Source organism: Thamnophis elegans, chromosome Z (assembly GCF_009769535.1).
Source record: "Thamnophis elegans isolate rThaEle1 chromosome Z, rThaEle1.pri, whole genome shotgun sequence".
Taxonomy (NCBI): Eukaryota; Metazoa; Chordata; class Lepidosauria; order Squamata; family Colubridae; genus Thamnophis; species Thamnophis elegans.
In genome coordinates, this window is record NC_045558.1 from 117,522,631 (window position 1) to 117,546,037 (window position 23,407).

Here is a 23,407-nt window from a genome sequence, read left to right on the forward strand (position 1 = left end):
TGGTGCTCCCAGCAGGCACTGGTACGCCTGTACCATTTTGTCCCCAATGCCTTTCTCCTGGTTTGGAACTGAACCAGATAAATATTTCTTCCAATACTGGGAAGGGAATGGATCTGATAGGTGATCAGATTATAGGACTTGCCCAGTCCAATTCCAAGCAGACGTATCCACCAAATACTCGGAATATTCTTCAGAGTAGCCCTGAAGATGATGCTGTGCTTCAGCCTTCCTAAGGAAAGATTAGTGACTGGATGACTATCTGGAAATGGAACAAATAACCACATTTTTTGCCACTGTTATCACTGCAGTAGCTTCCCTAATTTGTGCTCTTACTCACAGTTGGTCAGAGTCATTCTTTGTCTTTCACATTAGGGCTATGATTCACAGAACTTAACACTCTCGTTGTTAAGTTAGCCACACAGTTGTTAAGTGAATCTGGTTTCCCCATTAACTTTGCTTGTCACATGGCCCCCAGACACTACAACCATCATAAATAAAAATCAATTGCCAATCTTCTGAATTTTGATCATAAGACCTCAGGGGGATGTCGCAACTGTTGTAAGAGTGAAAAACAGTCATAAGTCTTATCAGTGCCGTTGTAACTTTGGAGGGCCACTAAATGAACTCTTGTAAGTGGAGGACTACCTTTATTATTGTAAGCCACCCAAAGTCAGTTTGGAATCAGGCAGTGCCTAAATTGAATTAAATGAAATAAAAATATTTGACTAAATCTGATACTAATTTTTATCTTTCTTTGCAAATGGAAACAAATTGAAGACACTACGGAGAAATCTTACGCATAACTGTGTGAAGCAGGTGGAAGGAAGAACATCAGTTGAAGTGTCCTGTTGCTTGGTGTTACAGGAGGATAAAAATGAGGTCGAAATGAGATACCAGAATGGGATAGAGCTTAAAAAAACAAGATTATGGGGATAACAAAGGATTAGCAGTTCAGAAGTAGAACTTGATGGTCTTTTTCAACAGCAGAACTCAATCTGTAACCCTATAAGTGCTTAGCTTGAAGCAAGAGGCACTGAAGTCAGCAGAACAATAATTCTGTGATATAGGATTGTATTATCAGAGAGCACAAAGATGTGAGTTGTTGATGGAAGACACTATATTTCACCAATTACATGGACTGTTCTTGAAGCAGATACTAATTTCCTTGTTTGTGGGGATGTTTATGTTCCTAATCTGGGCATACCTGGGCATCAGTGTTTCTCAACATCGCAACTTTGCCATTTCTCTAATTCAATGTTATAACCAAAATTTCTTGCCCATATAATCATTGGTTCTTTAGATTTTAGATTTTTAGATTTTATTGGAAATTTATATGCCGCCCTTTTCCCTGAGGGGACTCAGGGCGGCTTACAACAATGAAGGGAAGGGAGTGCAAGACAAGACTTAAAAAGAAAAGAATCGTGATTAAAAGAAAATTGATCATACAAACACAACATTCACTCAACATTCGGGCGGGGTGAGAGTAATCCTATCCCCAGGCCTGACGGGATAGCCAGTTCTTAAGGGCTGTGCGGAAGGCCTGGACTGTGGTGAGGGTACGGATCTCCACGGGGAGGTTGTTCCATAATGTCGGAGCTGCAACTGAGAAGGCTCTCCTCCGCGTAGTCGCCAGTCGGCACTGACTGGCGGATGGAATTCGGAGGAGGCCTACTCTGTGCGATCTGATGGGACGCAGGGAGGTAGTTGGCAGGAGGCGGTCTCTCAAATAGTCAGATCCACTACCATGGAGCGCTTTATAGGTGGTAAGTAAGACCTTGAAGTGCACCCGACGATCAACAGGTAGCCAGCGCAGCTCACGGAGGATTGGTGTTATATGGGCGAACCGTGGTGCGCCCATAATCACTCGCGCGGCCGCGTTCTGGACTAGCTGAAGTCGCCGGATGCTCTTCAAGGGCAGCCCCATGTAGAGCACATTGCAGTATTCCAGCCTAGAGATCACAAGGGCTCGAGTGACTGTTGTGAGAGCCTCCCGGTTCAGGTAGGGCCGCAACTGGCGCACCAGGCGAACCTGGGCAAATGCCCCCCTGGTCACAGCCGACAAGTGGTGGTCAAAACTCAGCTGTGGATCCAGGAGGACTCCCAAGTTGCGGACCCTATCTGAGGGGAATAAATTTTGCCCCCCCAGCCTGATTGATGGAACGTTAGCCAAATTTTTGGGAGGAAAACACAACAGCCATTCGGTCTTTTCCGGGTTGAGTACCAGTTTGCTAGCTCTCATCCAGTCTTTAACAGCCTCAAGGCCCCGGTTCATCACGTCCACCGCTTCATTGAGTTGGCACGGGGCGGACAGATACAACTGCGTATCGTCCGCATATTGATGGTACTTAATCCCGTGCCTCCGAATGATCTCGCCCAGCGGTTTCATGTATATGTTAAATAGCAGGGGGGACAGAACCGAGCCCTGCGGCACCCCATAGGTTAGGGGCCTCGGGGACGATCTCTCCCTCCCCACCAACACCGACTGCGACCTGTCCGAGAGGTAGGAGGAGAACCACTGTAAAACAGTGCCGCCCACCCCCACCTCCCGCAGTCGTCGCAGAAGGATACCATGGTCGATGGTATCGAAAGCCGCTGAGAGGTCGAGGAGAACCAGGATGGACGCATAGCCTCCATCTCTGGCTCTCCAGAGATCATCGGTCAATGCGACCAAAGCGGTTTCTGTGCTGTAACCGGGCCTGAAGCCAGACTGGAAGGGGTCAAGGTAGTTAGCTTCCTCCAAGGTACGCTGAAGCTGTAAGGCCACCACCTTCTCAACAACCTTCCCCAGAAAGGGGAGGTTGGAGACTGGACGATAGTTGTTAAGAACTGCTGGATCCAAGGACGGTTTCTTCAGGAGGGGCCTCACCACCGCCGCCTTAAGTGCGGTGGGGAGGTGTCCCTCCCGAAGAGAGGCGGTAACAACCGCCTGGATCCAGCCTCGTGTCACCTCTCTGCTGTTGGCAGTCAGCCAAGAGGGACACGGGTCCAGTATGCAGGTGGAGGAACTCACAGCTCGCATAGCCTTGTCCACCTCCCCAGAGGCAACATCCTGAAACTCAACCCAGAGATGGTCTACCAAGTTATTCCCCTGTGTCCCGGCTGGATCTGCAGGGGTGGAGTCCAGTTCCGATCGAAACCGAGCAATTTTGTCCGCCAAGAACTGACTATATTCCTCAGCCTTGCCCTGCAGGGGGTTCCCCGTCTCCCTCCTATTTAGGAGGGAGCGGGTTATCCTGAACAGGGCGGCTGGGCGAGACTCGGCGGACGCTACCAAGGAGGCAATGTGTGATCTTTTGGCGGTTCTCAATGCCCAAATATACTCCTTGGTGCAAGCTGTCAACAGTGCTCGGTTCGATACGGACCTGTCGGATCTCCACCGGTGCTCTAGGCGTCTCCTCCGGCGCTTTATCTCGCGGAGCTCCTCGGTGAACCAAGGGGGTCTCCGCGAGCCGCTGACCCGGAGGGGCCGTAGTGGCGCAATTCGGTCTAGAGACTCTGATGCCGCCGAGTGCCAGGCCGCAGCAATAGTCTCCGCCGAACTGTGGGCGAGAGCATCTGGAATGACCCCAAGCTCCGTCTGGAACCTAACAGGGTCCATCAGTCGCCTGGGGCGGAACCACCTGGTCGGTTCCTCCTCCCTACGGTGGGGGTTTGGCCTCCGAAAGTCTAGCCTCAGTAGGTAGTGGTCTGACCACGACAGGGGAATGATCTCATTTCCCCTCAGACCAAGATCATAACTCCACTGCTCCGAGAGGAATACGAGGTCGAGTGTATGTCCTGCCAAGTGGGTAGGGCCTCGAATTACCTGGGTCAGGCCCATGGCTGTCATGGAGGCCATGAACTCCTGCGCTCCATCAGAGTGTTCACCGAGCGAAGGCAAATTGAAGTCCCCCAGAACCATTAGTCTAGGGAACTCAATTGCTAGCTCGGCTATTGACTCGAGGAGCGCAGGGAGGGCCGCTGCAACGCAGTTGGGAGGCAGGTACGTTAGCAGCAGACCCGCTTGACCCTTGAGGTCCAACTTCACTAGCAGGGACTCACACCCGACAAGCTCCGGAGCAGGGATCCTACGAGGAGCTAAAGACTCCCGGACTACAATAGCCACACCGCCACCCCTTCCCTGGGCTCTCGGCTGATGAAGCACCTGAAACCCGTCTGGGCACAGCTCTACGAGGGGGACTCCTCCCTCCGTGCCCAGCCATGTTTCAGTAATACATGCCAGGTCTGCCCCCTCGTCTACAATCAAGTCCCGGACGAGGGGAGCCTTATGGATAACAGACCTGGCATTTAGCGACAGCAGCCTGAGACCAGGGTCCTGATCGCTCACGCCATCTGACCTTGGAGTGGGACTCATAGGGCCGGAAGGAGGGATCTCTGCAATATAGCGAACCCTCCTTCCCCTATAATGGCCAGCCCTAAAGTCCCCGCCATATCTGCCTCTCCCTGTTATGACCGCAATGCTCCGACTCTCTCCCGTGGGCATAATTCCCCCAACCACCCCAATGGCCCCCGCTTGCCCCGCCAGGTCCTCCGAATCAGGCATACTCAGACACTCACACAGGCAGTCCCCACAGTATAATTAAAACACAAAAAGAATACAGCAATAATAGTACTAAAAGTGGGTCTTTCATACTAACTCATTCAGCCCCACGCACTCAACATACCCGTTTAAAATTGCGCAACACAGAATTTAAAATTATGAGTTCCAGAAGAGCCAGCCTCCCTTCCTCCAGTTCCAGAGGCATCCAAGGCCAAAGTCCAAGAACCGTATTCTATAAATAGTTGTAGATGGAGGGGGGGCAGAGCACAGGCCCCAGGTATCAGCCAACACCAGCTTTGCAGACTCACACCCTCCAAATCCAGATAAAGCGTGATATAATAAACAATAACGGTCCATAGGAGATAAAACGGTAGCATGCAGGGGGGTATCTTATCTTCCCCCTCTCCTGAAGTCCTGGAATGGCCAAAGTCTATATGTCCAAAGTTTGCAAGTGACTGGAACCAGTTAGAAGGGGGAAAGGGGGGGTGCCAACTTAATGTCCAGTTTTTAAAACGCCAAGTTCCTGTCCCTGAAACTGCCATCCTCTATCACTTCTTTCCCCAAACCAAATGCACCATAAGTATATATACCATAAAATATCAGGATGTTAAACAGATGGTCGTTGCTCACATTAGGTGTTCCAAAGTAGCAGTGGTAGCAGATGGTGGGGAAGAGCAGTTGTTCCGGGCCAATGCCGATGGTCGCAGGCCAGGCAGTAAAACTCACATTAAGTGAGAACAGATAGGCAGGCAAACGTGGCTCCACAGTAGCAGGGGCAGACAGGAAAAGAAAGAAGTTGTCCAAGCCACAGGAGGGATAAAAAGGAGAGGCTCCACGGTGAGAGGGTAGGCACTAAAATACAGGATAGAGGAGGAGTGGGTGTTCAGGCAAGCTATGATGGTAGTGGCTAATTGCCGCTTAATTCGTTCGCCCAAGCCACAATAATTTCCTCCTCTTTGCCGTGATGGTTATGGTAATAATGAAGATGATAATAGCCAGTTTCAAATCCCCCAAGCTCACCGTTCCTTTTCTGGTTATAGATGAAAATCTATAACCTGTTCCTCTTCCATTTTAAATATGTATAACTAAATAAGTAGTTATACATTGTCTTTATCAAGTTTTCATCCGTCCCCATCAGAATCTTATCAAGTTTTATTGATTCTTTGTTTATGCCTCATGTTTTAACATCTTTCTCATATCTTGATTGTAGCTGGAGGCTACCAATTTAACTTTACCTTTTGATTATGAAATTGTTGACTAGTTTTCAACTCACCATTTTCGCTCAAAATATTTTTGTAGAGTACAATTTCTTCAAAATTAATGAGGTTTGGCTATATTAATACTTCCATTGTAGAAAGCCAGACTGGTATTTCCATGTAGTGTTGTGTTTTAATTTTTTCCAAAATATAGAGGAGTGAATTCCTCACATGATGCCTTTGGAAGCATCCATGCACCGTATCCTGCCATACCATAAGAAGGCCAACCTAATCATGTCCTTCTAATAGTAATAACCTTCTGTTTGTCAAATTTATCAATCTTTTATCCATGTAAGAGCTGATGCCTAATAATATAATTCCCAGTCTGGGAGTCCAAACCTCAAAATTTTAGGATGCACAGATTTAAACTCCCAGAATTCCACAGCCAGCATACTGTACCTCTGTACATGTACATCTGTCTAGATCATGATTCCTCACGGCTAGGAATTAGACCAGATTTTTCTAGACTGGCTACCCTCCTAGTGAGACTTCAATGGTCAGGCTGGCAGTTGAATTTTGGGCTGTTTGTGCATTTGAATGATATTCAATGGACATAATTTTAATAAATCTCTGCCTCTAGACATCCCTTTATTAATTTTTGGGAATAGTAATTCAATGCTCCACAAAGTTTTTTTTAATTTTGGTTTATTGTGTTATAGGAACTTAAATCTAAATATATTCAGTAGACTATGATAAAGCTGAGAATTATTTAGTACAAAGTGTGAATATAGCTATGACAGCAGAGGTGGTATTCAGCTGGTTCGGACTGGTTTGCTAGAACTGGTAGCGGAAATTGCGGGTGGGCCAGCTGGAATTGGTAGTGGAAATTGCAGGAGGGCCCGCTCCCCCGGCTCTATGCTATTGTTCTTAGACATGTTTTTAAGGCCGGGTGCATGCACAGAACGTGCGTGTGAGCACAAAGTGCATGAGTGGAAGACTGGGTGCATGTGCTGAAGGGGCGCGTGTGTCCGCAACCCGGTGGTAAAAAAAATTCAAAGCCCACCGCTGTATGAAGTTATTTTTTTCAAGAGTATCGATTGTATTGGATTATAAAAACCTTGTCTCGTAAAAGAGTCACACAACCACTATTTCTATAACCAAAAAGCACCTTCTGCATGCAAGGAAGAGATAGAAACTGCACTGGAAAACTGATGTTTGCAGAAACCGTCCTAAAGAAAGAAACATTCGAAGAAACTTTAGCCAAACAATTCTGCAATTCTACTCACTGAGCTTAGTTAATCACAGTATATTGGCTGATGGAGGAGACGAAATTCCACAGGAACTGGAGCTCAAACAGGGAAATGCAATCTTCTTTAGGGGGATGTAGTGAAGAGGCGTTTGCAGGTCCTGAGAAGCTTACTAGTTTATTGTGCTTGATCCCTTCTGCAAGCCTTGGTTTATTGCAGGGGTGGGCAACTATGTCCCCTTTATGATCTGCGGACTTTAACTCCCATAATTCTGACTCCTAACTGACGGATGATCTTGCTTTAGTGGCTCAATTTTTCCCTTGCACCTTCCTTTCAACATTGAGGGGAACCAACCATAGTAAAAGGAGAATGACCACACGACTATGCTCCCTGTTCCTAATCCAAGTACACCATCCAGAAGGATAACGTGATAGATGCTATCAAAAGCTGCTAAGATACCAAAAAGACCAGGGGATTTTTATGACCTCAAGCCAGGGTTCACCAGGGTTCACCAGGTTCATCATCAACAAGAGGAAACAACGATGTCTCAATACTATCTCCCAATCTGAAATCTGATTGAAAAAGGACAACCCATTTCTTCCTGGAATCTCTGAAGTCATAGCCCAATAACTTTTTCAAAAATCTTCTGAAAAATGAAGTTAGAGACTGGAGAGAAGATTTCCAGAACCGTTGAGTCTTCACTCACTAGTGTAGGAAGTTAGCACCCATCCCTTTCCTAGAAGAATGAAATATTTTGCGAAATATTAAAAATCCAGAATATTATATTTCCCTAAAGGAGAAATAGAGGAACATGCTCTCGGAGACAAAAAGCATCCCCCAAGTCTTTTTTAATAGCCCCCAGCAAATATTTTGTGTGGATTGGGCCAGCCTATCTACAAAACACAAGAGCTTCAGGTCCAGGGTGATGGGATTAAGACATGATCCTTCAGGATATCATAGGATTAACCCACTACCATCTAGCAGCAGAGCAATCTCCTGGGAACATTGCATCACCCTCCAGGCTTCAACCAAACTTAACTGAGACAACCTACAGAGCCAGCTATAACACCTATGATAGCAAATAGAATACATGTTCTTGCACAGGAACAGGAAGTTCAAGTGCAAAGCCCAAGAAAAAGTATAAAAGCCACCCACTCTCAACTCCATGGGATCAGCTACCGAGAATCACACATGCTTGGTGGTTCTGTTTCATCAATAAATGGACCCCCTTTCCAGTATTGGATTCCGGATCCCATCGCAACCAGTACGCTGCAACGGGGCCGGGCATCCACCATGTGCATGTGTGCTGCGCACACATGTGCACCCACCACCAGCAACACTTCAACTGCTTGGTGGAGTGTTGCACAGGGGCTGTACGCTACATGTCCATGTGCAAATGGCCCGGTTCAGTCAACTACAGGTAAGGACGCCGGGCGGGCGGGCAGGCCCTCTGGAGCATCCTACCAGAATGGTACCTGGTGCTCCCAGCAGGCACTGGTACGCCTGTACCATTTTGTCTCCAATGCCTTTCTCCTGGTTTGGAACTGAACCAGATAAATATTTCTTCCAATACTGGGAAGGGAATGGATCTGATAGGTGATCAGATTATAGGACTTGCCCAGCCCAATTCCAAGCAGACGTATCCACCAAATACTCGGAATATTCTTCAGAGTAGCCCTGAAGATGATGCTGTGCTTCTGCCTTCCTAAGGAAAGATTAGTGACTGGATGACTATCTGGAAATGGAACAAATAACCACATTTTTTGCCACTGTTATCACTGCAATCTGAAATCTGATTGAAAAAGGACAACCCATTTCTTCCTGGAATCTCTGAAGTCATAGCCCAATAACCTTTTCAAAAATCTTCTAAAAAATGAAGTTAGAGACTGGAGAGAAGATTTCCAGAACCGTTGAGTCTTCACTCACTAGTGTAGGAAGTTAGCACCCATCCCTTTCCTAGAAGAATGAAATATTTTGTGAAATATTAAAAAGCCAGAATATTATATTTCCCTAAAGGAGAAATAGAGGAACCCGCAACACTTCAGCTGCTCGGTGGAGTGTTGCGCAGGTTTTATATGCTACATGCACATGCCCCGGTTCAGTCAAATACAGGTAAGGACGGCAGGCAGGGGGACGGGCCCTCTGGAGCATCCTACCAGAATGGTACCTAGTGCTCTCAGCAGGCACTGGTACCATTTTGTCTCCAATGCCTTTCTCCTGGTTTGGAACTAAACCAGATAAATATTTCTTCCAATACTGGGAAGGGAATGGATCTGATAGGTGATCAATAGCATTAGCAATAGCAGTTAGACTTATATACCGCTTCATAGGGCTTTCAGCCCTCTCTAAGCGGTTTACAGAGTCAGCATATCACCCCCACAGTCTGGGTCCTCCTTTCACCCACCTCGGAAGGATGGAGGGCTGAGTCAACCTTGAGCCGGTGAGATTAGAACCGCTGAACTGCAGATAACAATCAGCTGAACTGGCCTGCAGTACAGCACTCTAACCACTGTGCCACCTCGGCTCTTCTTAGATTATAGATCAGATTATAGGACTTGCCCAGCCCAATTCCAAGCAGACGTATCCACCAAATACTCAGAATATTCTTCAGAGTAGCCCTGAAGATGATGCTGTGCTTCAGCCTTCCTAAAGAGAGATTAGTGACTGGATGACTATCTGGAAATGGAACAACAATGGAAGAAATAACCACATTTTTTTGCCACTATTATCACTGCAGTAGCTTTCCTAAGTTGTGCTCTTACTCACAGTTGGTCAGAGTCATTCTTTGTCTTTCATATTAGGGCTATGATTCACAGAAATAATTGGAAGCTATAATCTTAACACATCTGGAACCCAGAGGATCAACAAATACTTTGAACTTTCCATAAACAGCGCATTTGCTTTTCATATCTTGGAGGAATATTGATCTGGCCGTAATTAATTTCTGTTGCTTTAGGGAAGTTGGGGTATTTTGTGTCTAAACCCAGTTTAGAGTGTCTGCATTTGTACAGAAATTTATCATCATCTTACTAAAAATTCAACTTATTGCTTGTTCTAATAAATAAAACTGCTTGATTTTATTTTTCATTTTTCACTTCAAGAAAGATATATTTGATTCAGGAAAGGAGGATTGTTCAAATAGCTCTCAATGCTACTGCTTTTTTGTTTCACTTCCTCACCCCTAATATGAAGAAACAATCTAAAGCAACTCTACTATCCCTGCCAGACACATGGATGGGCTAAGAATCAAAAATATTTTATGAAGCAGATGGTCTTTGTTGCAATGATGGCCTATTTTTCTAGAAGGGGTTTAGCCACCAGGGGGTGCCAGAGGCTCTGGCTTCTTCTCCCAACCTCAATGGGACATCAAACCCATTCCAGCTCACCAGTCAAAAATGTTTCTATCAACTTCCTAGTTCTCTGTTTTTCTAAAGCTTTGAGACCACTCCTTTCCCAGAGTTAAGGTCAGGAATTGTGGCGCCCATCACCTCTCCTGTGAACCCCCCTCCCTTTCTCTGTATGGTTACCCTCCCCCAAGCCAAGCCCCCAGGAAGGTGGAGTGATAGATCCTCAGGACTGAAATTTAATCGCTTTCCTTTATTCTTTCTCTCCTCTCATTCCCTAAAGCAGCAAAGGAAAAGCCAGAAGAACAGAGGGAGAGGGGGGGGAAACATGATTAGGAAGATTAATTACAAGGGGCTGAAGATCTAAGAACTAGGAAGCTGAATAACATAGAGAGGCAAACTAGAGGGGGAATTGGAGGGAAATGGGGAGGTGGAGAACAGAAGAATAGATAAGAGGACTCCAGTGGGAGGAGAAACAGAGTGATGAGGTGGGGAAGCAGCCAGAAGGAGTGCTGAAAGGAATGGGTAGCATTAGAGAAGGAAGATGAGAGGTAACTGGCCCAAATAAAAGGGGATATTGTGCCCCGATACTAATGCCCAAGAGCTACAGCGGTGGGAACCAAGGAAGACAGAAAATTTCCTGGGATCAATAAGTTTCCAAGGAGAGTGGTCCAACTTTTCCCCCTCAATCTGCCTAGAGATTTGGCCACCACCCAGAAGCCAGGTAAGAGCAGTGATTCATCCCTTTCATCTTAATATTTCCCTTGTATTTGCAAGCTCCCAAGTTGTGGGTGGTGAATTACTGACCACAATTGGATTCCAGCAACTCTTTGCAAGAGAACAATGGATGATTGCAAACAAAAGTGATATTTTCCTGCAATCAGAGACAAGAAGGGAAGAGGGCAGCAGATATAGAAGTTGGGATTCCCGGGGGGGGGGGGGAGAGGAAGAGGTTTGAAATATCTGCGGAAGGGCTGAGGACAAAAAAAGTAAGGGGGCAGAGTATTGAAGCTCTACCGCTTATTATGTGCATTGCACATAATAAATTTGTGCTCCGAGGAGCCTCCCTAAATGCTGTGTGCTCACAGAGATAATTCTTTGAGTTCAAGAACAACTTTATCTTCCTGCCTTGTAGAAGTTGTGACTCTACGGTATCCTGATCAGCCAATTCAATCATAGCTTTCTGCCAACAGTGTGCCTTAGCTGCCAAAAAAGCCAACACAGTTCTAGGCTTGGAATACTTGAGAGACCGCCTACTGCCAATTACCTCCACCAGACCGATACGATCGCATAGATTAGGCCTCCTCCAAATTCCATCATCCAGCCAGTGTAGACTGGCAACTACTCGGAGGAGAACCTTCTCGGTGGCTGCTCTGACCCTCTGGAACGAACTCCCCGTGGAGATTCGGACCCTCACCACCCCCCAGTCCTTCCGCGCTGCCTTAAAGATCTGGCTGTCCCGGCTGGCCTGGGGTTAAGATTCTAACCCCACTCGAATTGTGTGACTGTTGTGTTTTTTAATATGTTGTATTGCTTTTATGTTGGAAATTGTTTGTCCTTCCCCCCCCCCCTTTTTGAACTGTGAGCCGCCCTGAGTCCCCCCAGGGAAAAGGGCGGCATACAAATAAAGGGAAAATGAAATGAAATGAAAAGGCTGCATAAACAGAGGGATAGAATCAAGATCACGTGAAGTGTTAATACCACTTTATAATGCCTTGGTAAGGCCACACTTGGAATAACACATCCAGTTTTGATCGCCACAATGTAAAAAAGATGTTGAAACTCTGGAAAAAGTGCAGAGAAGAGCAACAAAAATGGTTACGGGACTGCAGGCTAAAACATATAAAGAACAGTTGCTGGAATGTGTCTAGTTTAATGAAAAGACGGGCTAGGGGTGACAGGATAGCAATGTTCCAATATCTCAGAAGAGGAAGTCAGGGTATTCTCCAAAGCATCTGAGGGCAGGTCAAGAAGCAATGGGTGGAAACTAATTAAGAAGAAAAGCAATCTAGAACTAAGGAGAAATTTCCTGACTAATCAGTGGAACAACTTGCCTCCAGAAGTTATGAATGCTCCAACAGTGGAAGTTTTTAAAAAGAGACTGGACAACCATTTGTCTGAAATAATATGGGAGTTTTTGCCTGGTCAGGGGGTTGGACTAGAAGTCCACCAAGGTCTCTTCCAACTCTTATTCTATTATTTTCTATTTCTATTCCTATTCCATTCCATACTATACTGCGTAAGTCCAATATTTACGGTTCATATCATGCCCAGAATTTCAAATGAAGCACAGGCTGGATGTGCAAAATACTAAAATATAGTTGGCTAATTTTTGTCTCAGGAGACCCTACCAAGATAAGTCCTTGTTAGTTTATAAGCGCATTCCAGAAAGGAAAGGCCCATGGATATACAGGTAATCCTCAACTCATGGCCTTAACTGAGCCCAAAATGTACGTTGCTGAGACATTTGTTAAATGAGTTTTGCCCCATTTTAGGACATGTCTTGTAACAGTTGTTAAGTAAATCATTGAAGTTAAGTTAGTAACGCATTTGTTAAGTGAATCGGGCTTCCCCATTGACTTTGCTTGTCAGAAGGCTGCAAAAAGTGACTACATGATCCCAGGACACCACAACCACCATAAACATGGAACAGTTGCAAGCATCTGAATTTTGATGACGTAACTATGGGGTTGCTGCAAATGTTGTTAAGTATGAAAACCATCATAAGTCACATTTTTCAGTGCCGTTGTAACTTCAAACAGTCCCTAACTAAGTCAAGGATTAACTGTTTATTGTATACTTTTGCTAGCATCCAGATAAGATGAGGAAGGAAAACGTCAGTTTCTAGTTTCATTTTCTCTTTTCTTTACTCCCTCCAATCTGTTTTCACTTTGTGAACCAAATACAGTTGAATTGGCAATTTAACCAACTCATTTATCCCACTGAAACCAGTGGGAATATTCTAACTAGGGCTACACCTATGGAAAGGGGTGTGTCCCTTACTGAGTTTGGGGGGGGGGCTTTGAATCTCATAACCTAGTAATTTCAAGGCTCAAGTATCTGAATTTTGATCATGTGACGATGGGATGCCACAACTGTCGTAAGTATGAAAAATGGTCATGTCACTTTTTTGACTGCCGTTGTAACTTTGAACGGTCACTAAATGAACTGCTGTAAGTCGAGGACTACCTGTACAGGGGGGGGCAGTGACATCATCACCCAAATGACAGCGAAGCACGTGATGTCATGGTAGCTTGCATCATAGGGCAATGGGAAACACTGGAGATATGGATAAAATCCTTATTTGCACTTCCAGAGGCTTTCCCCTGCTCTGCTGGGACCTTAATGAGGCTTAAATTCAGGGCCAAAGTACAGGAATCCAAGCCCAGTGGAGATTTCAAATGGCCAAAAAATAACTTAAGGGGTGGAGACCAGCTAAGATGACTTCATTTATTTAAAATGCGTTTATTTCAACGCCTGTTCATTCTTCCTATTAGGAAAGATTGTTTATTCCCAAGAGCTTCATACCTAAGATTAGGCTATCTAAAGGGGCCTCCGGGATTTAAAACAGATGCCACACTCCCCCAGTTACATTGATCTCAACACTGAAACTTGACAATAATGACTATGTGTATTCTGACAATTTTAACCTAGCATGCTGCATGATTCCGTCTAGTCTGTGTACACATGTGTTTAGTGTGTTTGTATGGGGGAGGGGAACTGCGATGCTTAAAATTTTATTTTCTTTATTCGGTTACTTTAACTCCAGAGGACAAATAGACGGCAGGAAAGAGTCCCTGTATGTCTGTGTTGCTCTCTATCCCTGAATTTCTGCAATCTAAACCCCATTGCTCTACCTGAATGAAACATAGTTAGTTACAGTATTTTTCGGCGTATAAGATGCACCTCCCCCCCCTAAAAGAGCATGGAAATGTTGGTGCATCTTATACACTGAATACAGACATTTTTGGCCTTCTGAAGCCCCATCCCCGCATTCCATTTGAAAAATGGGCCTTTTTCGCAAAAACGGGGGCGTTTTTACCTTTCCCCAGCCCTACCAAAGCCTGCAGAGTGCTTCTGGGGGCCGGGGAGGACAAATACTTTTTTTCTTACTTACCTCTTTGAATTTTTTTGTGCATTTTATAGTCTGAAAAATATGGTAATCTCAGGTAATTATGTTCTATCTGGCTAAGCAGTGTTTCCCAAAGCCAGCACCTTCTTGGTTATGGATTATTTTACAGCCTGGCTCCACGTTCCCAAACTCTTCTGTGCCCTATTGCCAAGTCTGTGATTTTAAAGGGTTGCTGAACTCCTATGTTTTTTTCATTACACATCACTACCAGCCAGAAGGCAGTCCTCGACTTAAGACCACAACTGACTCCAAAATTTATGTTGCTGAGCGAAACGTTTCTTAAGTGAGTTTTGCCCTGTTTTACTACTTTTCTTGCTGCTGCTGTTAAGTGAATCATTGCAATTATTGAGTGGGTAACACCATTGTTATGTGAATCGGGCTTCCCCATTGACTGCTTGTCAGAAGGCCCCAAAAGCTGATCGCTTGACCCCAGGACATTGCGACGGGTCACGAATCTGACCCTGTTGCCACGCATCTGAATTTTGATCATGTGACCCATAGAGATGTTGCAACCATTGTTAAGTGTGAAAAATGTACACTATTTTCCCCAGTTCCATTATAACTTTGAACGGCTACCTGTAAATTAAGAATGTGAATTTTTTCCCCTGTGGTGGGCTGCTGCTTTGGAGGAAGCAGGGCCAGTAAAGGAACAAAAGAGAAAAAAAACATTTAGGTTACTTTGGCATTAGTTGTGAGCTGTCCCATCTAAGGTATAGATGGAGATTCTCAGCCATCGAGGTCAGGGCTGCCCCAAAGGTGATTTTTCAAAAGGCAACTCAGCTTCCTTTGTTTTTCTTTGAAGACGTTTCTCTTCTCATCCAAGAAGCTTCTTCAGCTTCAAGAAAGCCCAGTTGCCTCTTGAGAAAAGCACCTTTGGGACTCCTGTCTCTAAGATCCTTACCTCCCACCCACCCACTTTAGGCATAAGGCGAAAGTGGCAGGAGGCGCCTTCTTGGCTTCTGGGTGTGGCCCGGGTTATGCGGACACACACAACCGCTGTGACTGATGCCAAGTATGCTTTTTTCGCCCCCGCGACCAGCTGCCCCGACCCCCTTTGTCTCAGCTGCCGGCCTCAAATGCCAGCGGATGAATAAACGAAGCCATCCAACGGCTGAGAGAGCAGCGCCAGATACACTTAACACTATTCCAAAGGAGGGGGGGGGAAACACCCCACCCAGCCCTTCACTTCGGCACACCCTGCGCGAGAATCGGGGCTGCTCGTTGCATAGCTCGCGTCGCCCGCACCTCCCAGAGGATCATCAGCCCCGCTGGAAGTAAGGGAGAGAGGAAGGGGACGGGGGTCTTTTACGAGCGGAGGCTCACGGGGGAAACTTGGCTGTTTGTTTGGGGGGAAGTTCCTGGGTGGGGAACTCGACCTGTTGAACTCCTCCCGCGCGGTTGGCCGGCCGCTAGCCCCTCGGGAGGTGTGGCGTCTAGTTTTAACCGGCTTTGTTACAAGGGGCTCGCGGAAAGTTTTACTTGCCACGCGACGCGGAGTTCGTCGGGGCACGTTGGTTCGCAAAACCCTGGAAAGGGAAAAGAGGGATCTTCTCCGGGGAATGCTGGGAACCGACACAATTCCAAACACCTGCAAAGCATTTGGGAAGCTGCAGGGCTGCCGATGATTCCACTTCGGTTCCAAGAGTAGCAAGAAACAGGTGCCTTTGTTGCAACCCACCCCTCCTCCCCAGCAGTGTTTCCAGGGCATTAAAAAGGAATTCACGTTATTGATCTCCTCCTTTTCCCCTTCCACAGATGGGACGGAAACTCAGAGGCAGCTTTTCCTGCCATGGCGCTCTCTTAATAATTTGAAATTATATGCCATTTTCCTTTTAAAGGAATAATAGAATGCATGTCCCTAAGGAGCAGGAGCCACCTGTATAAGATGCTGGGTTGGCACAGAAAAGGATTTTGGTTTCAGTGGCCCTATGACTTCTGTGGCATTTGAAAAGGCTTTCTAAAATTTTAGCTTCGGGTTATAATGTATGCATTTTCCCAGGCAATTTAAGTTTGTCATCCTTGCCTCTTGAGATGCATTGTGTTATATTTGGGACAGCATCTTTATTCTGCATTAATTTAGTGAGGGTACAATTTTATTACTTCAATACTTTGGGTTAGAATAGTGGATCCCAGCCTTTTGGACACCAGGGGCACCGTGGGAAAAGGTTTGGGTCAGAGTTGGGATGGATTTGCATGTTGTCTGCATCCCATGGATGGGGCTTAGCTTGTTTCCCGAATGGTTGGCATGCTGCAGACCCGTGCTGATCATGGATCACAGTTTGGGGGTCCCTGGGTTAAAAATATTAAAAATATATAAACTGTACGATTGGGTATTGTGGAGCACCATGAGTCATCTGAAATGGTACCTATTCATAGAAATGTACAGCAGTTTTCAAGGAAATGTGATTTTGGGGTTCCCGGACCCCTTTCGGAGGGTCCAGAAAGTCAAATATTTTAAAATTCCTAATACAGTAAATTTCAATAGATGTAGCCCATATAAAGGGACGTGGTGGCTCAGTGACTAAGACGCTGAGCTTGGTTCGAATCCCTAGCTCCTGTTACTTGTCCCAGCTTCTGCCAACCTAGCAGTTCGAAAGCATGTATAAATCCGAGTAGAAAAAAAATAGGAACCACCTTTGATGGGAAGGAAGGTAACACCGTTTTGTGCACCTTAGGCATTTAGTCATGCCGGCCACATGAACATGGAGACGTCTTCGGACAGCGCTGGCTCTTCGGCTTTAAAACGGAGATGAGCACCACCCCCTAGAGTCGGGAATGACTAGCACATAGATGCGAGGGGAACTTTTACATTTACTTTTAGCCCATAAAAAAGAAAAGTGCCTTTGGGGTCCTCCATTGTTTTTAAGAATTGAATCCTGAGACCAAAACGTTTGAGAACTGCTGATCTAATAGAATCATTAACAGAGATAATGTGTGATAGGCAGTCCTTGACTTACCACCTAATTGAGCTTAAAATTTCTCTTGCTAAGTGATGTGTTTGTTAAGTGAATTTTGCCCCATTTTGCAATCTTTCTTGGCATATTTGTTAAGTGAATCACTGCAGTTCTTGAGTTACTTAACACGGTTGTAAAATGAATCTGGCTTCCTCATATAAGTCAGTTGCCAAGTATCTGAATTTTGATCATGTGACGATGGGGATGCCGCAATGGTTGTTAGTGTGGAAAACCGTCATAACTCACTTTTTTCGGTGCCGCTGTAACTTTGGATGGTCACTAAGTGAACTGTTGAAAATCGAGTATTGTCTGTGCCATAATTTTGATTAAGCGTTTGTTTCTCCACTTTTCTCCATGTACTCTGTTAAAAGTGATTAAATTTGTATAAATTTGTAAGGATGCTGATTAGCTAAAGAATGCAAGGTACTTTAAATATTACAAAGTTATGCAAAATATTACGGTACTGGTTGTATTCTTAATCATCCTTCCTTAAATAACCATCTTCAAAGGATTCCCTTTGTTAGGGAATGCAAAGTGCTTTAAATGTTCCAATGTTATGCAAATAATTACTATGGTTGTATTTTTAATCATGCTCTCTTAAGTAATCAACTTCAAAAGATTCTGCTGTTTTCACTCTGCTTTTGCAATATATATAATTTACTTTTGATTTATTTTCTGCCTCATAAAGCTTCACAGTTCATCTAAATAAGTTAATTGCTTGGCAAGACCTTTTAGGGAATAGTCTGAAGTCCTATGGAGGAATCCATGTGGAATCCATTATAAAATTGATCATTCCTGTGGATTCTTGAGAAATGAATTGCAGGCACAAGAGATCTTTGGTTATAACTCTAGGTGGGGGACCCTTTTGAGATGTTTTTCTTCCCAGACATGATTCTCCTCTTAGGAAGGTGTTACCCCAAACCGAGGCATCAGTGGTGGTCCCTTTCTCTTGATTTCTTGAGTTATGCCAGCAGATAAGGAAAGGAAGCTTTGGAAGAGCAGAGCTGCCCAATCAAGGTTATTTTCCAGTTCTAATTCCTTTTCTAAGTTAACCTATGCAGAAGGGTATGCATGTGAAGCATTGCAATGTGTAGGTATAACTGAATGCACCTAGAAACAAATTGGGTGAATACTTTGGGGTTTGTTACTGAGTAAAGTAAAGAGTGCCAAAGAATTGAGGCCTTTGAACTATGGTGCTGGAGAAGACTCCTGCGAGTCCCTTGGACTGCAAGATGATCAAACTGGTCAGTCCTAGAGGAGATCAACCCTGACTGTTCTTTAGAAGGCCAGACGCTGAAGATGAAACTTAAATACTTTGCCCACCTAATGAGAAGGAAGGACTCACTGGAGAAGAGCCTAATGCTGGGAAAGATTGAGGGCAAAAGAAGAAGGGGACGACAGAGAATGAGGTGGCTGGATGGAGTCACCGAAGCAGTAGGAGTGAGCTTGAATGGATTCCAGAGGATGGTAGAGGACAGGAAGGCCTGGAGGAATATCATCCATGGGGTTGCGATGGGTTGGACACGACTTCACAACTAATAACAACAACAACTGAGTAAATATATTCTTATAAAGAATTATTTGTAACACAGGTTGACATGAGAGATCCTTGGTGCTCTCTGAGCTCGCTTGTTTTCTTACATACATTTCATTACCCAAACTAGTCTAGCACTGATGATGTTACCTAGTTTGGGTAATGCAACATCTGCAAGGAAATAAGCAAGCTCAGAGGGCACCAAGGACCCCTCATATCCAGGTTAGGCTGAAGACTTCATTTCTTTGCTGGAGATGAGCTAGAGATGTTTCCAGGTAAATCTATGGTTGGTTCACCCATCAACAACAGTGATTTAACAGAATAACATAATTAGAAGGGACCTTGGAGGTCTTCTAGTCCAACCTCCTGCTCAAGCAGGAAACCCTATATTATAATTTCCACCCATTTCTTCTTGTCCTGTCTTCAGATGCTTTGGAGAATAGCTTGACTCCTCCTCCTTTGTGGCAGATATTGGAACACTGCTATTAGCTTTGTGTAAATATACCCAATTTTCTGGGCTCATTTATCATTAAACCGAACCCCAAATCATGGCTTATTGTGATGTGTGAGCCCAATCTTCTCATTGGGCCCAGAGAACATCATTTTCTGGTGGTTTACCCTCAGGTGTTTCTCTTGCCAGATTGGCTGCAGTAATCAGTTAAAGAAGGCAGTTGGAAAAGCTGTACTGTGTCTTTGTTTGCTAGTGTCCTCAAGCTTTAAAAATGTGTAAGGTTAAAGAGGTTCAATTCTCTCCTGGAACCTGGCAGCCCTTCCAATGTAATGGTGCAGAATTCTGAACTGATTTTCAAGCTGGATGGGAATTTTGAGTCCCATAGATTTAACCTATCCCAAAGGTGGCAGAGGAAAGACAGGGGAAATAAAATGTACCCAGTGTGGAAATTGTGAAGTGATAATGTATGCAATAAAGATCAAACGTTTTCTTGATCTGTTGACACACAATGCTATATTTATAGGATTGCTTCAGTCCAAGGGTTGAATCTACTTCTGAATGAAGTACTGAATCACATACAGTATATATACATTGAACAGATCAGAGGATGGCAGAGGACAAGGCTATTAGTGCTTCATCCCTGTTAGCATACATTTTTCTTTCCACAATGAGACAAAAAATAATCTCATTTTGTATGGAAAAAAGTTAAGGTGTCAAGGAAGGGAACCTGTGATCCCAGTTTTGCTATCCAGAAAGTGGCTATCAATGCTTGGGCAATTGGAGAAACTTCAAGTGGACTGAATCATAATCATGCTAAAGGTCCAATATGGTCCAATACAAAATGTGCACATTGGCTTGTCTAATCTTTGCTGCTCTGTGACTTCTTTGCAGAAGTTACTGGGTGGCCAACGTAGAACTGCCTTTGAAGAGCAGCTTTAAATGTGACTTTTGACGTGTCACTTGCTTGGTTTAGTACTTTAGATAGATAGATAGATAGAAGTTTATTTACATGCCGCCCTTTTCCCTGGGGGGACTCAGGGCGGCTCACAATCCAAGAGGGAGGGGGAGACAAACTTTTTAACATATAAGACAATACATAATTTAAAAAAAACACAACATTCATACCATTCGGGCGGGTTACAGTCAGCCCCAGGCCTGACGGGATAGCCAGATTCTGAGGGCTGTGCGGAAGATCTGGAGGGTGGTGAGGGTACGAATCTCCACGGGGAGATCGTTCCATAGGGTCGGAGCTACCACTGAGAAGGCTCTCCTCCACGTAGTTGCCAGTCGGCATTGACCGGCAGATGGAACTCGGAGGAGGCCTAATCGATGAGATCTAATAGGTCGCGTGGAGGTAATTGGCAGTAGGCGGTCTCTCTTTGAGAACCACAGGATGGACGAGGTAAAAGTCAAGATTGCAGGTGTTTTATCTGGAGTTCTCAAAGGCAAATGATTTATGGAAGGGCCTCATACATAGCCAGAGTAGGCCCATAGGCTGTGCTGAAAGTTTCCCCATTCCTGCCTTGTAACCTATAAATTGGAATCATAATTCTTACATAAACATACCTTCTAAAGATGCAGAAACAAGAAACAGATCATTCAACAGAGCAGGATAGCAATGAAAGAATCTTGAACAGGTTTCAGTTGAACTATGTGGCTTTGAAATTGGATAGTAGAAAATGCTTTGAATATTTTCTCTCTTTATATAACTTTAGGGGTACAGTCTAAACAAGAGGTCAGGGTTAGATTATCCAAAATATTAGCATTGGGTGGGAGTTGGAGAGAATAGAGCGGCAGAGAAATTTGTAAAAATGATTTGTGTATAAAGATATATTTGGAGACGACAGACCAGGAGAAGTGTTTGTAGATGCCAGATATAGTTGCTGCAGCATTTCAAGATGTAGTGCAAAGTGTGAATATTAATCCGCTCATTACTGCAAAATTATGTTTAGTGCATGGAATTATTTTGGAAGTTTACAATTCTAATTGAACTTCATTGTTAAAAGCGATCCCTTTATTTTAACCTAAAGTTTTTAAGACATGAATGATAAATCTGTGGCCCCTTAAATTTGTTTGAACGCCTTAATTGACTACCCTGGTTGCATCTGATAAAAACGGAAGTGCAGGAACACTTAAAACGGTTTCCATCTCTGCTATAGGAGAAATATGTTCAGCATAGAATCTTGGAAAATAGGGCCTGTTTGGAGGAAGGGTAAGATGCACGTTTTGAGCTCAGTTTGGGGGTGGGAGGAGAACTATGTTTTCCTAAATGTAATCTATTACTGAATTCAGTGGAACTTAAATTCAAAGCAAACATGCGTAGAGTAAGAGAAAAATGCTATAAGGTAGGTGGGAACAGTCAAATAGGGCCCCGAGACTTTGACTCCCTCGGGATTGCATCACCAAACTTTGTAGTAAATAGCCCTGTTTGTCTAAGGGCATGCCTAATTCTTTTTACAAGCAAAATAAGCACTAAAATACATAGGTTAAGAATCTAAAGCAATTAATCACCCCTAGGAGTGTTGATACAACGACTGTGATGAATGAATGTGGAGTGAAACACTTTATAGGCTCTTTTTTTTTTTTAAAGGATTTTATGAAAGTTTTAAAAAGAAAAAAAATGCAAAGTAATATGGAATAAGAAAGAAAAAAGGAATAAAAGAGAAAGCTAAACTGTAACAAGAAAAAAGTAGAAGAAAAATAGGAAAGAAAGAAAAAATATATATAGAGGCTTCCAATTTTTACACCAGTAAATGTACTCTTTTTCTATTATAAGTTACGCCATGAGTCTCTTCTTTCCATAATCTATTCTAATAGCCAAAACCATAGATCAGAAGTTCATTGTTTTCTGTTTTATGAAAAAAGTCTGCAAGTGGTTTGTAGAGAGCAGTAGATGTAGATATTGTCTTTTCTCTAATCAAACAGGGCAATTTGGTCATTTTGGCAAGTTCTACCATCTTCATGGTTCCCCTTCTTTTTAACTAACAGTGCCCTACCATAAACTCAACATCAGGGGTTTCCAGACAAACTGGGGTGTGTGTCTTTGTGGGTGGAACAATAGTTGTTTTCTTGCAAATCACCTCTGGAGTTTCCTTCTTTATCTGGAGCCTTCTGTGTTTGTGTACTTTTCTCTTGAATTTTTTTCTCTCTTCAGAAGTTGTTGGGGAAGAGTTAAAGTTACTGGACAGCTGCAAAAAAACCCAAATTTGACCATGTAAATACTTAATTTCATCCTGACCTTTGGTCAAGCTGTGAAGTGCCAGAACTAAGCCATGGTATTAGGACATTTCAAAACCTCTCCTGTGTGTTGTTTGAAGGGGGGTGGGGGGGAGGAGGGAGGAAAAAAATGAGTTAACAACCTGAACAAATCAAGGCACTGCTGTGGAGAAGTGTATGAGGATAGAGTTGGGGGGAATAACCTTGAATGCTAAAATGTGTCAACTCAAACTGCTATCTAGCTTTTAACTACTCAATTCAATTTATTTATTTATTTTTAAAAAAAGAAATGGCAATTACATGTCATTTTTTAAATATTTCATTCATATTAGTATTTTTTGGGGGGGATAATGCCCCGAGAAAGCCAGTTTGTTGAATTCTGTTCATACATAGAATTAAATCAAAAGAAACTTCCCAGGACCTCTCATTACGCCTCTAATGATCTACCAGCAATCCTGCCATTGGTGACTTTTTGGAGGAAGACTACATACAACCTTATCAGTTCAACTACTGTAGTAGGGTCATCAACTGCCCTGGCTGGGAACGATGGGAGTTATTATCTGGTGCTGCGGTAAATCATCCACTTTTCAGCAACTCTTTATCTACTCCCCAAAATATTTATATAGCCAATTCAGAGAATTTGAAGCAGCTTGTGTTTGTTTCTTGAATATTGTTTACAACAACCTGTTTTATTACAGTTGGCAGCTGAGAATGAAACTGCATTACTTAACCTGGGTGGTCCATTGCAAGTTAGGCACCCAGCCCTGGCATCTTTGGACAGCTGCCAGATCTC

At 44.2% G+C, this 23,407-nt stretch overlaps 1 protein-coding gene across 3 annotated transcripts in view; it reads left to right on the forward strand.

Annotated features, from left to right (window-relative positions):
- Positions 1–10,729: 10,729 nt before the first annotated feature.
- Positions 10,730–23,407, forward strand: part of PLEKHA4 (pleckstrin homology domain containing A4) — a 63,410-nt gene continuing 50,732 nt past the window's right edge. Inside the window, exon 1 of one of the 3 annotated variants that reach the window (XM_032236804.1) lies at positions 10,730–11,051. The gene's annotated coding sequence lies outside the window, so the exon portion shown is untranslated. Of the gene's footprint in view, positions 11,052–15,633; positions 15,734–15,888; positions 16,118–23,407 lie in introns of those variants that run through there. The other 2 variants (XM_032236802.1, XM_032236803.1) reach the window with 2 other exon arrangements.